Source organism: Nomascus leucogenys, chromosome 25, assembly GCF_006542625.1.
Source record: "Nomascus leucogenys isolate Asia chromosome 25, Asia_NLE_v1, whole genome shotgun sequence".
NCBI classification, from domain to species: domain Eukaryota; kingdom Metazoa; phylum Chordata; class Mammalia; order Primates; family Hylobatidae; genus Nomascus; species Nomascus leucogenys.
Window position 1 is genome coordinate 24987367 of NC_044405.1, and position 12844 is coordinate 25000210.

General features: G+C 44.7%; 1 protein-coding gene across 1 annotated transcript in view; it reads left to right on the forward strand.

The window, feature by feature from the left end:
- IGSF5 (immunoglobulin superfamily member 5) overlaps positions 1 to 12844 on the forward strand; it is a 55952-nt gene that overhangs the window by 1464 nt on the left and 41644 nt on the right. The window lies entirely within an intron of this gene.

Genomic DNA, 12844 nt, shown 5'->3' on the forward strand with positions numbered 1-12844 from the left:
TAAGTGTTAAGCGCTCTCTGAATAGCCACTGCATGAAATTAGTGGATAACACAACTAACCTGGTGAATTAGTCTGGTTTCACGCTGCTGAAGTCATACCCGAGACCGGGAAGAAAGAGTTTTAATGGACTCACAGCTCCATGTGGCTGGGGAGGCCTCACAATCATGGCAGAAGGTGAAAGGCACTTCTTACATGGCAGCAGCAAGAGAGAATCAGAGAGCCAAGCATGAGGGATTTCCCCTTATAAAACCATCAGAACTCATGAGACTTATTCACTACCAGAGAACAGTATGGGGAAACTGCCCCCATGATTCAGTTATCTCCCACTGGCTCCCTCCCACAACAGGTGGGAATTATGGGAGGACAATTCAAGATGAGATTTGGGTGGGGACACAGCCAAACCATATCACCTGGCCACATGACCTGGGGGTGCCAGGTGCCAGGAACCTGGAAGTGGACTTAACTGTAATGTCAAAGAAGAAGCTCGTCTGCCAACACTGACTTAGCAGAACTGTTTAATGAATTAATTACTTAAGAATGATGAGAGTTACCTCCAAGTTAATAAGGATGATGAAAATTCATTTTTTACACCAGGAAAACCACAGAACCAGGCAAGAGACCACCTAAAATTTTGTTCACCTAAAATTCTAGAGTTCTTTGAGCAAACCAAATGAGTGGTTGTATTATTTTAAATTAACGGGAATAGATAGGAAGTTTAGGTCATTAACATAATTTGTGCTCCCAGTTCATTTTTCAAGCGGGCTTCCTATTGCATTTTTCTTCTGATTCAGTTGAGCTAGGGTGACAACTCCTAAATGCGTGATATTTCCAGCTAAGTGCTAGTGTCCAAGGACAAGGCAACTCCAGAAAGAAAATGGTTTAAGTGAGGAGTAGCCAGAGAAACACAGAATGCACATGAAAAACTGGCAAAAAAACCGATTCCTATTAAAAATGGCTTTTAACACTGAAGCACTGAAGGATTAAATGTTCATAATTTAGAATTGATGATTATACCAGATTTTCAGATATGGCCATTTTCTGTGGAGGAAAAAGTGCTGCTGTCTGTCAGTTTTGACTGCTATAACAAAATACTGCAAACAGGCTGGGTTAAATAGCAGACTTTCATTTCTCCCAGTTCCAGAAGCCAGAAGTCCAAGGTTAAGGTGCCAGCAGAGTTGATGTCTTGGTGAGTGCGCTCTCCCTGGCTTGCAGGTGGCCTCCTTTTTGCTGTGTCTTCACATGACCTTTCCTTGGAGTGTGCAAGTGAAGAGAAAACAAGATCCTTTTTTTTTTTTTTTTTTTTTTTTTTTTTTTTTTTTTGAGACGGAGTCTCACTCTGTTGCCCAGGCTGGAGTGCAGTGGCGCAATCTCAGCTCACTACAACCTCCACCTCCTGGGTTCAAACAATTCTCCTGCCTCAGCCACTGGAGTAGCTGGGACTATAGGCGTGTGCCATCATGTCCGGCTAATTTTTGTGTTATTAGTAGACAGGGTTTCACCATATTGGCCAGGCTGGTCTGGAACTCCTGACCTCATGATCTGCCTGCCTCGGCCTCTCAAGAGAATGAGATCTTATAAGGACATGAGTCCCATCACGAGGTGTCCATTTTGAGGAACTTATGACCTTTCGAAGGCTTCATCTCTAAATACCATGACATTGGGAGTGAGGGCTTCAACATAGCAATTTCGGGGGAACACAATTCCATTTATAGAAGCTAGAAAATAATGTGCTAGTTGTGAAAAAGAATGATTTTCACACTATAGTTTTTTTATCTTAATGGAGTGGTTGTGGTCAATTGAAGTTCCACCAGAAGAAAGGAAAACAGCCAGCGGGGTTAGAAGTAAGCCTCAGCACTCACTGAATTGTGACGTGCAGCTGAAGTCATCCTGAGAAAATTGCACTGGATGACAAAAAGGATACAAATGAGACAAATGTCTAGCTATTGTATAACACAAAAAAATTTAACTTTTCTGCCATCTTCTTAGGTTCAGCACCAGGTGCCTGTGGAAGAAACTTATAAAAGACAAATTAACGGGAGAAAAAAATGTTTATGCCTTATGCATATGGGAGCCAACAAAGGAAGTAGCTGGCTCATTAATAGTTAAAGAGTTAAAAGGCTTATACATCTAACGTTGTAGGAGAGGAGAAGGGGGAGAAAGGCTTCCTATAGAAAGAACAAATAGGTTTCTTTTGGAAAGACAAATAGATTTTTTTTTTTCTTTTTTTTTTGAGACAGAATGTCGCTCTGTCACCCAGGCTGGAGTGCAGTGGCGCGATCTCCACGCACTGCACCCTCCGCCTCCTGGGCTCAAGTGATTCTCCTGCCTCAGTCTCCCGAGTAGCTGGAATTACAGGTCCACATCACCATGCCTGGCTAATTATTGTATTTTTAGTAGAGACGGAGTTTTGCCATGTTGGCCAGGCTGGTCTCAAACTCCTGACCTCAGGTGATCTGCCCGCCTTGGCCTCCCAAAGTGCTGAGATTACAGGCATGAGCCACTGTGCCCGGCGGGTCTCAATCAATTAAGAAAGCTTATTTTGCCAAGGGTAAGGACATACCTATGACATAGCCTCAGGAGGTCCTGACAACATGTGCCCGAAGTGGTCAGGGCACAGCTTGGTTTTATACACTTTGTGGAGGCATGAGACATCAATCGATAAGTGTAATGTGTACGTTGGTTCGGTCTGGAAAGGTGGGACAATTCCAAGTGGGGACTTCCAAGTAGTAGGTAGACAAGAGACACAAGGGTGATCAGCCTCTCATTGAATACACAATTTACATGTGAGAGCGGGATAGAGGAATAGGCAGTTATGCCTTAGTCTGACTCAATGAATCTGTATTTTTACGTAAGCAATAGGGCAGAGAAAGCAATCAGATACGCATTTGTCTCAGGTGAGCAGAGAGATGACTTTGAGTTCTGGCCTTTGCTCCGCCACCTGTGAAGATCAGCTACAATTTACATTGCTAGGATGAAATTCAACGGAACTGTTTTTAAGGTAAAGATCTTGAGGCCCACAAGGGAATTTTTCTCGTGGGCAAATTGTGAGGGAGGTATGCAGCTTTTTCATCTTAATAGCTATCTTATTTAGGAATAAAACGGGAGGCAGTTCTGCCTGATACAGTTCCCAGCTTGACTTTCTCCCTTTGGCTTAGTGATTTTGGGGTCCCGTGATTTATTTTCCTTTCACATCTTCAACTGGAAGGAACAGCATTCTTCGCCTCCCCTGGCCCCATTTACTTGCTTCTTGGTCTTTAAATATGTTAGCTATATCTTCCATTGGTGCCTATTACATGCAGAAATCCTTGATTCTGAGTTCTCTGACAAGATTATCAAAAAGGACCATTCAAAAAGCAGACCTTTCACTGGGTGTGGTGGCTCCCACCTGTAATCCCGGCACTTTGGAAGGCTGAGGCTGGAGGATTGCTTGAGCCTAGGAGTTCAAGGTTGCAGTGAGCTATGGTCGCGCCACTGCACTCCAGCCTGGGTAACAGAGCAAGATGCTGTCTCCAAAAAAAAAAAAAAAAAAAAAAAAAAGCAGATAGTTCAGTATGGTGCTGAACATCAGGTTCTTGGGACACAGTCTTCCAGAACTGTCACAGTGCTCTGCAAAGCCACGTTCCTGTGTTCATCTCCTAGCACTGGGGGGTGGGGGGTTGGAGCTCTGCCCTATCCACCAGTCCTCAAGCAAATGCCAAGGAAACCACACTTACTCCTAATGGCTGTCTCATCCAGAGGATGCACCCTTGGGACTTTTTTCTTTCTTAAGAGGATTTGTTCTTGTGGATGTCAAGGTGCCTGGCTGGGAGAAGGAGCCAGTTCCACCAGCCCCTGGGCCTTTGCTGGAGGCAAGGTCAGTCAGCCAGGCAGCACGTTTTGGGCAGGAAGGATCTGTCAGCCTCCAGCTGGTGGAAGAGGACCAGGGCGGGGGCTGAGCAGGGCCTTGACTCCGAAGGACTTGGAAGAGGAGGGAGAGGGAGTGGAGGCCGGAGTGGAGAGGACAGACTGGCCCTGGGGCCTCTGCATTCCCAGCCTGGGGCCTGGACTTCCTGTGTTTGGCTGCTGTTTGGAGCCTGCTGATGATTAATGAGGAAATACGCACTCTGAAGAGCTTATACCTCCTTGGAGTGTGAGGCCACATCTGCGTTTATAACACAGCCTGTGATGTGACAGAGCCATTTCGTGAGGAACTTTGGTTCTGGTGAGGCAGCATCAGGACTCTCTAGAGGCCAGACAAGAGTGTGTTCCTACATTTGTATGGAGAGAGAACAAGAGCCACGAAGAGGCCTTTAGGAAATGAAGCACCCTTGCTGAAGCCCTCCAAAGGGTTTACCTGTCATCTGGGGTAAGACAACTCCAGTTTGTGGCTCCCCTGTGACAGCTGTTTGTCAAGTGAGTTTCTCCATAGGGCCCCTCAAGCCCCGCACAGGCCGTTATCTGGGTTTCCCAGGAAAGTGCTGGACATTTGCACACATGATCTTCGCTTTCCAACTTCCACAGAGTTAAGAACTACAAGCGTGGGCTTCTCCGAGAGTTCAGAATTTCCGGATGGTTTCTAATCAGTGAGTGTCGCTTTCACAGTGAACTGTTCTTGGGATGGGTTGAAAGCTGAGACTTGGCTGAAATTTGGTGGGCTGGGGGGGGTGGGGTCAGGATTCAAATAATAGAAAGTTTTTAAAAAAACTTTTACAGGCTTCGAGGGTACAAATACAGTTTTGTTACATGGAGATATGGTGCCGTGGGGAAGTCTGGGCTTTTGGAAAGGACTGACTCATGACGTCTGCCATTCTTTGGACAAGCTTGTAAATGCCTTTTCCACCCTCTAATGAGAAGCCTTAGGGAAAGTAGAATTGTCCCGAAGTCTCTGGAGGTTCTGAGAAGGCAGACCCTGAATGCAAGATGCTCAGAGCTGGAGTCTTCCGAATGCAGGAGAAATGCCAGCACCTTTTTATTGAGCCGTGGAGGTGTCCAGGGAGCCCCTTAGCCCCTTGCGTGGTTTTTGTTACAGCTATTTCTTTCTTCTTTTTTTCTTTGCTTTTAAAAAATTTCAATAGTTTTTGGGGTACCGGTGGTTTTTGGTTACATGAATAAGTTCTTAAAGGTTGATTCTGAGACTTTAGTGCACCTGTCACCCGAGCAGTGTACACTGTGCCTAATATGCAGTCTTTTATCCCTCACCCCCTTCCTCCATGAGTCCCCAAAGTCCATTGTGTCATTCTTATGCCTTTGCATCCTCATAGCTTAGCTCCCACTTATAAGTGAGAACATATGACGTTTGGTTTTCCATTCCTGAGTTACTTCACTTAGAATAATGGCCTCCAGCTCCATCCAAGGTGCTGCAAAATATGTTATTTCATTCCTTTTTTTATGACTAAGTAGTAGTCCCTGGTGTATATATACCACATTTTCTTTATCCACTCATTGGCTGATGGGCATTTAGGTTGGTTTCATATTGTTGCAATTGCAATTGTGCTGCTATAAACATGCATGTGCAAGCGTCTTTTTCATATAACAACTTCTTTTCCTTTGGGTAGATACCCAGTAATGGGATTGCTGGATCGGATGGTAGTTTTACTTTTAGTTCTTTAAGGAACCTCCTACTGTTTTTCACAGTGCTTGTATAATTTGCATTCCCAGCAGTGTAAAAGTATTCCCTTTCACCACATCCACACCAACATTTATGGTTTTTTCTTTTATCATAATTCTTGCAGGAGTAAGGCAGCATCTCATTGTGGTTTTAACTTGCATTTCCCTGATTAGTGATGTTGAGTATTTTTCATGTTTGTTGGCTGTTTGTATATCTTCTTTTGAGAATTGTCTATTCATGTTCTTTGCCTGCTTTTTGATGGACTTATTCTTTTTTCTTTCTTGCTGATTTGTTTTAGTTCCTTGTAGATTCTGGATACTAGTCCTTTGTTGGAGGCATAGTTTGCAAATATTTTCCCCCACTCTGTGGGTTGTATGTTTACTCTGCTGATTATTTCTTTTGCTGTGCAGAAGCTTTTTAGTTTAATTAGGTCCTATTTATTTATTTTTTGCATTTGCTTTTGAGGGCTTAGTCATTAATTCTTTGCCTAAGCTAATGTCCAGGCATTTTTTATGATGCCATTTTCTAGAATTCTTAGAGTTTCAGGTCACAGATTTAAGTCTTTCATCTATCTTGAGTTAGTTTTTGTATAAGGTGAGAGATGGGGATCCAGTTTCGTTCTTCTATGTGTGGCTTGCCAGTTACCCCAGGATCATTTATTTAATAGGGTGTCCTCTCTTCAATTTAGTTTTTTGTATGCTTAGTTGAAGGTCAGTTGGCTGTAAGTATTTGGCTTTATTTCTGAGTTCTCTATTTTGTTCCATTAGTCTATGTGCCTATTTTTATACCAGTACCAAGCTGTTTGGTAAGTATAGCCTTGTGGTATAATCTGAAGTCAGGTAATGTGAAGCCTCCAGATTTATACTCTACAGTTGTTGGGAAGAATGTTCTGTAAATATCTGTAAGTTCCATTTGTTCTAGGGTATAGTTTATGTCCATTGTTTCTTTGTTGACTTTCTGCCTTGATGATCTGTCTAGTGTTATCACTGGGGTATTGAAGTCCCCCACTATTATTGTGTTGCTGTCTATCTAATATTGTAGGTCTAGTAGTAATTGTTTTTAAAATCTGGGTGCTCCATTGTTAGGTGCATATAAATTTAGGATTGTAATATCTTCTTATTGGATTAATTCTTTTATCACTATATAATGTCCTTCTTTGTCTTTTTTTTTCAGCTGTTGTTGCTTTAAAGTCTGTTTTGTCTGAAATAAGAATAGCTACTTTTGCTTGCTTTTGGTTTCCATTTGTGTGAAATATCTTTCTCCAACCTTTCACCTTGAGTTTATGTGAGTGCTTAGGTGTTAGCTGAATCTCTTGAAGACAGTAGATATCTGGTTGGTGTTTTTTTGTTTTTTAGTCCATTCTGCCATTTTGTTTCTTGTAAGACCATTTACATTAGGTCAATATTAAGATGTGAGGTACTGTTGTACTCATCATGTTAGTTGTTACCTAGATACTTCTATTTTTAATTGTGTTATTGTTTTGTAGACCCTGTGAGATTTATGCTTTAAGCAGGTTCTATTTGGGTGCATACCAAACTTTTGTTTCAAGATTTAGAACTCCTTTTAGCATTTCTTGTAGTGCTGGTTTGGTAGTGGCAAATGCCTTTAGCATTTTTTGTCTGAAAAAGACTTTATCTCTCATTTATGAAGCTTAGTTTTGCTGGGTATAAAATTCTTGGCTGACAATCATTTTGTTTAAAGAGGCTAAAGATAGGACTTCAATCCCTTCTGGCTTATAAGGCTTCTGCTGAGGAATCTGTGTGGCTATTTCCCACCAACCTTGAGCAGGCACTTGCTCCCTATTCTGTTTGTTTTTGAGCTTCTTGCTGTTGCCCCAAACATGACATTTTCTGCCACTTTTGAAGATTCCATTTTCAAGCCATTTCCAATAATCCAAAAATAAGGGGCTGAGTGAGATCTCAAAAGCATCAATTTTCTTTCTGAGAGGACTAGCTTGGTGAGTCCTGGCTGATCTTCTGAGTGTGTTTGTCTCTTGTCAGGACAGGGAGGAATTGGTGGGTGGCTAAATCCTGTCTATTTAATACAATTTAGTAAGACTAAAGACTTTAAGAAAAAAAGATTTTTCAACTAAGTGTAGGTAATTCAAGTCTGTTATAATGAAATGAATGACAAGTTAAATCTCAAGTCCTGTTCAGACTACCCCATAGGGATATTAATGAACAATATCTGGCATATGTCTTTATTTAATTAAAGCAGCTTGTCTGATTTCAGTTAAACTTGAAATCAGCTTTATGACAGTGTTCAACTGCATACACCCTTCAAATGCTATCCCCTCTCAAATCCATATCTGTAGCAACCTCACTGCTTGGTTCCTGGAGCTCTGAGGGTGTTTTTGCACTGCCTGCCCTGTGATTCTGCTAGACTCCTCTTTCATACAGAGAAGAAATGCAGATGACATGTGAGGATGTTGGCAGAATGGAGTGTTGAGTAAGTTAAGCAATCTGTTCTTAGTCTGTTGCCTGACTCTACCTGCTTGTCAGGGACTAGAAGTCTTTCCTAACAGACCTTAATCTGTTGCTGTGTCGTTTTGTGTAATACTGGGTTCACACTTGGCAGTGACTGCTTTTGGTAAAATATGTAATTTTTTATAACTAGACGACTCAGTTTGTCCTTCATCCTCTGCTAGAGCCTGACGTTCCAGATGACTACTTGTGGAGTTGTGTTAATCGAACCTTAAAAATTAGTAAATGATGGCTGGGCGTGGTGGCTCATGCCTGTAATCCCAGCACTTTGGGAGGCCAAGGCGGGCGGATCATGAGGTCAGGAGATCAAGACCATCCTGGCTAACATGGTGAAACCCCGTCTCTGCTAAAAATAAAAAAAAATTAGCCGAGCATGGTGGCGGGTGCCTGTAGTCCCAGCTACTCGGGAGGCTGAGGCAGGAGAATGGCCTGAACCTGGGAGGCAGAGCTTGCAGTGAGCCAAGATTGCACCCCTGCACTCCAGACTGGGCGACAGAGCGAGACTCCGTCTCAAAAAAAAAAAAATAGCAAATGATTTATTTGACACTTCATAATTCTGGATTTTGGATCAATCTGGGAAGGCTGTGATTTCATTTTGGTTTGTGTACAGCTGTTGTACAACTTGCTACTGAGGCATGTTTGTAGGGATTTGCTGAGTCTATTGTAGATTATTGCAAGGGGCTGGGTCCCAAAATGAAATGGTGCTGCAGCACAGGTATTTCAAACCTTATATTAAATTATGGGCTGGGAGTGGTGGCTCATGTCTGTAATCCCAGCACTTTGGGAGGCCTAAGCAGGCGGATCACCTGAGGTCAGGAGTTCGAGACCAGCCTGGCCAACATGGTGAAACTCTGTCTCTACTAAAAATACAAAAAAAATTAGCCAGGCATGGGGGCGGGTTCCTGTACTCCCAGCTACTTGGGAGGCTGAGGCAGGAGAGTTGCTTGAACCCGGGAGGCAGAGGTTGCAGTAGCCGAGATCATGCCATTGCACTCCAGCCTGGGCAACAGAGTGGGACTCAGTCTCAAACAAACAAACAAAAGAATTACAGACACAAGTATTATAGTTTAGGGCACATGTTGAATTTTGCTTTCCAAAGACCTCAGAGAAACAAAGGGGTGGAAACCCCACATTCTTTCTCGAGGCTGTGAATACCCAGTAATGCACTTAAATGCTAAATGCAGGTCGTGGGCCTGAGAATATTTGCTCTCCTTCACGCTGACACTCTGGGTTTCATTCAGTAACTTGGATGAGATGTCTGCAGATCAAGGTGTGGTAGTTGTTTTCCCATCACAGTTTCAATTCTTGTATTTTTGCTTCTGGGTTGGCTGTGGGATCTGCCTTCTAGGGCCTGTCAGAAAAGAAAGGAGACTGGAGCCCTGGATGTGTGTTGTCAGCACGTTATAAAGTCTCTCCTCAAAGTCCCTGATGGGACCTGGCACCTCATATTCTGGAGGGATGGGTGGACGAGACTCGGGGGGCTGTGGAATGTGTGTAGATGCCAAAGCTGAAATGAGAACCGTCCAGGTCACTGGACTCCACTCATTGGTGCTGTGGAGGAATGTTTGCAATAAAGAGACCCTTTCCTGAGGCTAAGGAGTGTTGTTTTGCAGGTGGTTCATGACATGTTCAGCACATAGGTGATCTAACCCTGAATTTTCCAGGAGGATACATCAGTACTGGTGAGTGTCTTGGATAAGCCTCTCCTAGGGGAGAGAAAAAAGCAAAAAGGAAAAAATGCAAGGGTGGAGGGTGACCAAGAGGGCATCAAAGAACAAAGGGAACCGGTTGGAAGGAAGGAACAAGAGGTATACATGGCAGAATCCTCATGTGCTGTCAATGGTCTGGCCAGGCCTTACCCCATCTATCCTGGCCTCCCTGAACTCTGACCTCACCCCTTCCACCTACCCCTCTCTGCCACAGAGCCTTCTCTGCAGCTCATCAAGCACAGCAGGCACAGTCCCCCCGAGAGCTTTAGTACCTGTCCTTTCCTCTGCTGGGAAAGTTCTTCCTGCAGGTGTCCAATGCGGTGGCTGTTGTCTCACCTCATTCGCTGTGCATGGTGCACCTTCCCGGGGGGCCTTTCTCCGACTACCCTGTTTGAAGTGGTAGCTGGTCCCCCTCCTTGTCCTGTTTCTCCCCACACCTATTGCCACCTTCTAATAGGCTATATCATCTATTTATTCATTCGGTTGCCTGTCTTTCCTTTTGAGAATGTGAGCTCATGAGGGCAGGAGTTTTTTCTCAGTGATTAGTGATTGAAATGAATGTAATAAGCCCATGATCTGCATTTTGGTCAGTCATTCAGAGGTGAGGCTACACCATCTGCATCCCTTCATGATGCAGGTGGGCTGGTGGGTGGGGTAAGACGATTTCATCCAGTGATTCTCAAATTTGACCAGGTGCCAGAATCACCTGGAGGGCTTCTTTAAATCCAAAATTCTGGGCCCACCCCAGGGGTTTCTGATTCAGGAGGTCTGAGGTGGACTCAGAAATGTGCATTCATTTTTTTTTTTTTTTTTTTTTTTAGAGTCTCTCTCTGTCACCCAAGCTGGAGTGCAATGATGTGATCTCTGCTCACTGCAACCTCCGCCTCCCGGGTTCAAGCGATTCTCCTGCCTCAGCCTCCTGAGTACCTGGGATTACAGGTGCATACCACCACACCTGGATAATTTTTGTATTTTTAGTAGAGATGGGGTTTCGCCATGTTGGCCAGGCTGATCTCGAACTCCTGACCTCAAACGATCCACCTGCCTTGGCCTCCCAAAGTGCTGGAATTACAGGCGTGAGCTGCCGCGCCCAGCCTGTGCTTTCTAACACTTCCCAGATGAGGCTGCCCCTGTCCACACTGAGATGCGCCTATCTAATGTGTCTATGGGTACACACCAGCTGCAGGGGGGCGGGGGGTGGGGGTGGGCACAGAAGACTTCTGAACAGTAGATGCTCGTCAGTGATGGGTTGTTGCCTGCTTGCTTTATTTTCCCAGGGCCAGGAAGAACATATGGAGGTGCAGGGCTGTGGGAAAGCTGTCCTGACTGTGCTGGTCATCCTGGCTGGGCTGGCAGGTAGGGATCACCTGAGCTTGGTGGGCTGTTCACCAATGTCCACTTGGAGTGTTGGGGGAAGACAAGGGCCACAGGAGGCCGCTGGAACACACAACTGCCAGAAGGGTCTTTCTCAGCCACTTCCCACTGCATCCCTTCCCATGGCGACCTCTTCTGTGAGGCCCATTTCCTCCTGCATGGACTCGACTTCCAGAACGGTCCTTCAGGTGCATGGGGTCTCCCCATCCTCACCAGGGCCATCACCATCCTGGGAGTCTGCATTAGGTTCCTTCCCACAAGTTGTTGCACCTGCTGAAATGTCCCTTCCCCTCCCTCGTTTCTCACCTCTTCAATTTCTATCTGGGCTTCAAGGAAGACCTGACTCAGAAATCACCTCCTCCCTGAAGCCTCCTAACCCTTGCCATTTTCAGGGCGAGAATCTCAGTTTCCATTTACTGACAGGGTGAGGGTTCTGTTGTGTGGGACACTTCCGCTTCCTCACCACCCCAGCGCTCTCCAGTGGTGTCAGCTGGAGTGAACTCCTGTGTGTGCAAGGCCTGGGTCTCCTGGTCAGATTACTTTCTATGCGAAAGGCATAGTGTATAGTCTCTACACTATACATAGGGGTGCTGGGAGGAACTGGGGTTTTCACAGCCAGCTTTGGTTTTCATTAGGTTGGTTTAGTTTCCATTGCTTCAGGGGTGTTACTTTTGTGTTCCCAACTAGATTATAAACTCCTCTTGCATTCCTGATGGCAGTGACTTGAAGGCATTTATTTGAAGAATAATAGACATACAGAAAGGGGCACATGTCATAAAGGTACAGCTGGATGACTTTTCACAAAGTGAGCACATTTGTATGATCGATGTTGAGACCAAGAGCATTCAATGGACAACTCCCTTCCAGTTACTCCAGCCCACTCCCAGTGACCATCATTGTGACTTCTAACTGTGTAGACACATTTTGCTTGTTTTGTACTTTACAAACATATCTACTCTATTTTAGGTGGCTAGACAATATGTTTTACAGTTCTGGCCACGACAGTGTTTGAAAGAATGAAATGGAATCAAATAGAATGGGCAGTATCCGAGTGTGTTGCCTGCCTAAGAAATGTTTTGTGACATTTTGGCTTTGGGTCTATTTACACATGAAATCTAAGAGCACCAGAATGTGGTGTCAAAATGTGTTTGGGGATGAAGATATTCTAAAAGCCTGTAGTAAGCAATGCAAAGCGTTCTGGAGGTGCTTGTTAAACATTTGTTTGTAGAATGGAGAGGAAGACAAGGTCCTTGCTTGTATAGAGCTTAGGGACTGACTGTAGGGTTAACAAACCACCCTTAATATGCATCTTAGGCATATGGCACCGTATGGGCCTATTTCAGCCATGGTTACAAAAAACTCTTCCAAAGGTTTGGTGGGCAATGGATGAACTCTGGGTCTAGTGTTTCTCAGATACTTTTCCCTGAAAAAGCTGAGGCAGGCTGGGTGCGGTGGCTCACGCCTGTAATCCCAGCAGGGAGACTGAGGCAGGCAGATCATAAGGTCAGGAGATTGAGACCATCCTGGCTAACATGGTGAAACCCCGTCTCTACTAAAAATACAAAAAATTAGCAGGGTGTGGTGGCGGGCACCCGTAATCCCAGCTACTCGGGAGGCTGAGGCAGGAGAATTGCTTGGACCTAGGAGGCAGAGGTTACAGTGAGCCGAGATTGTGACACTGCCCTCCAGCT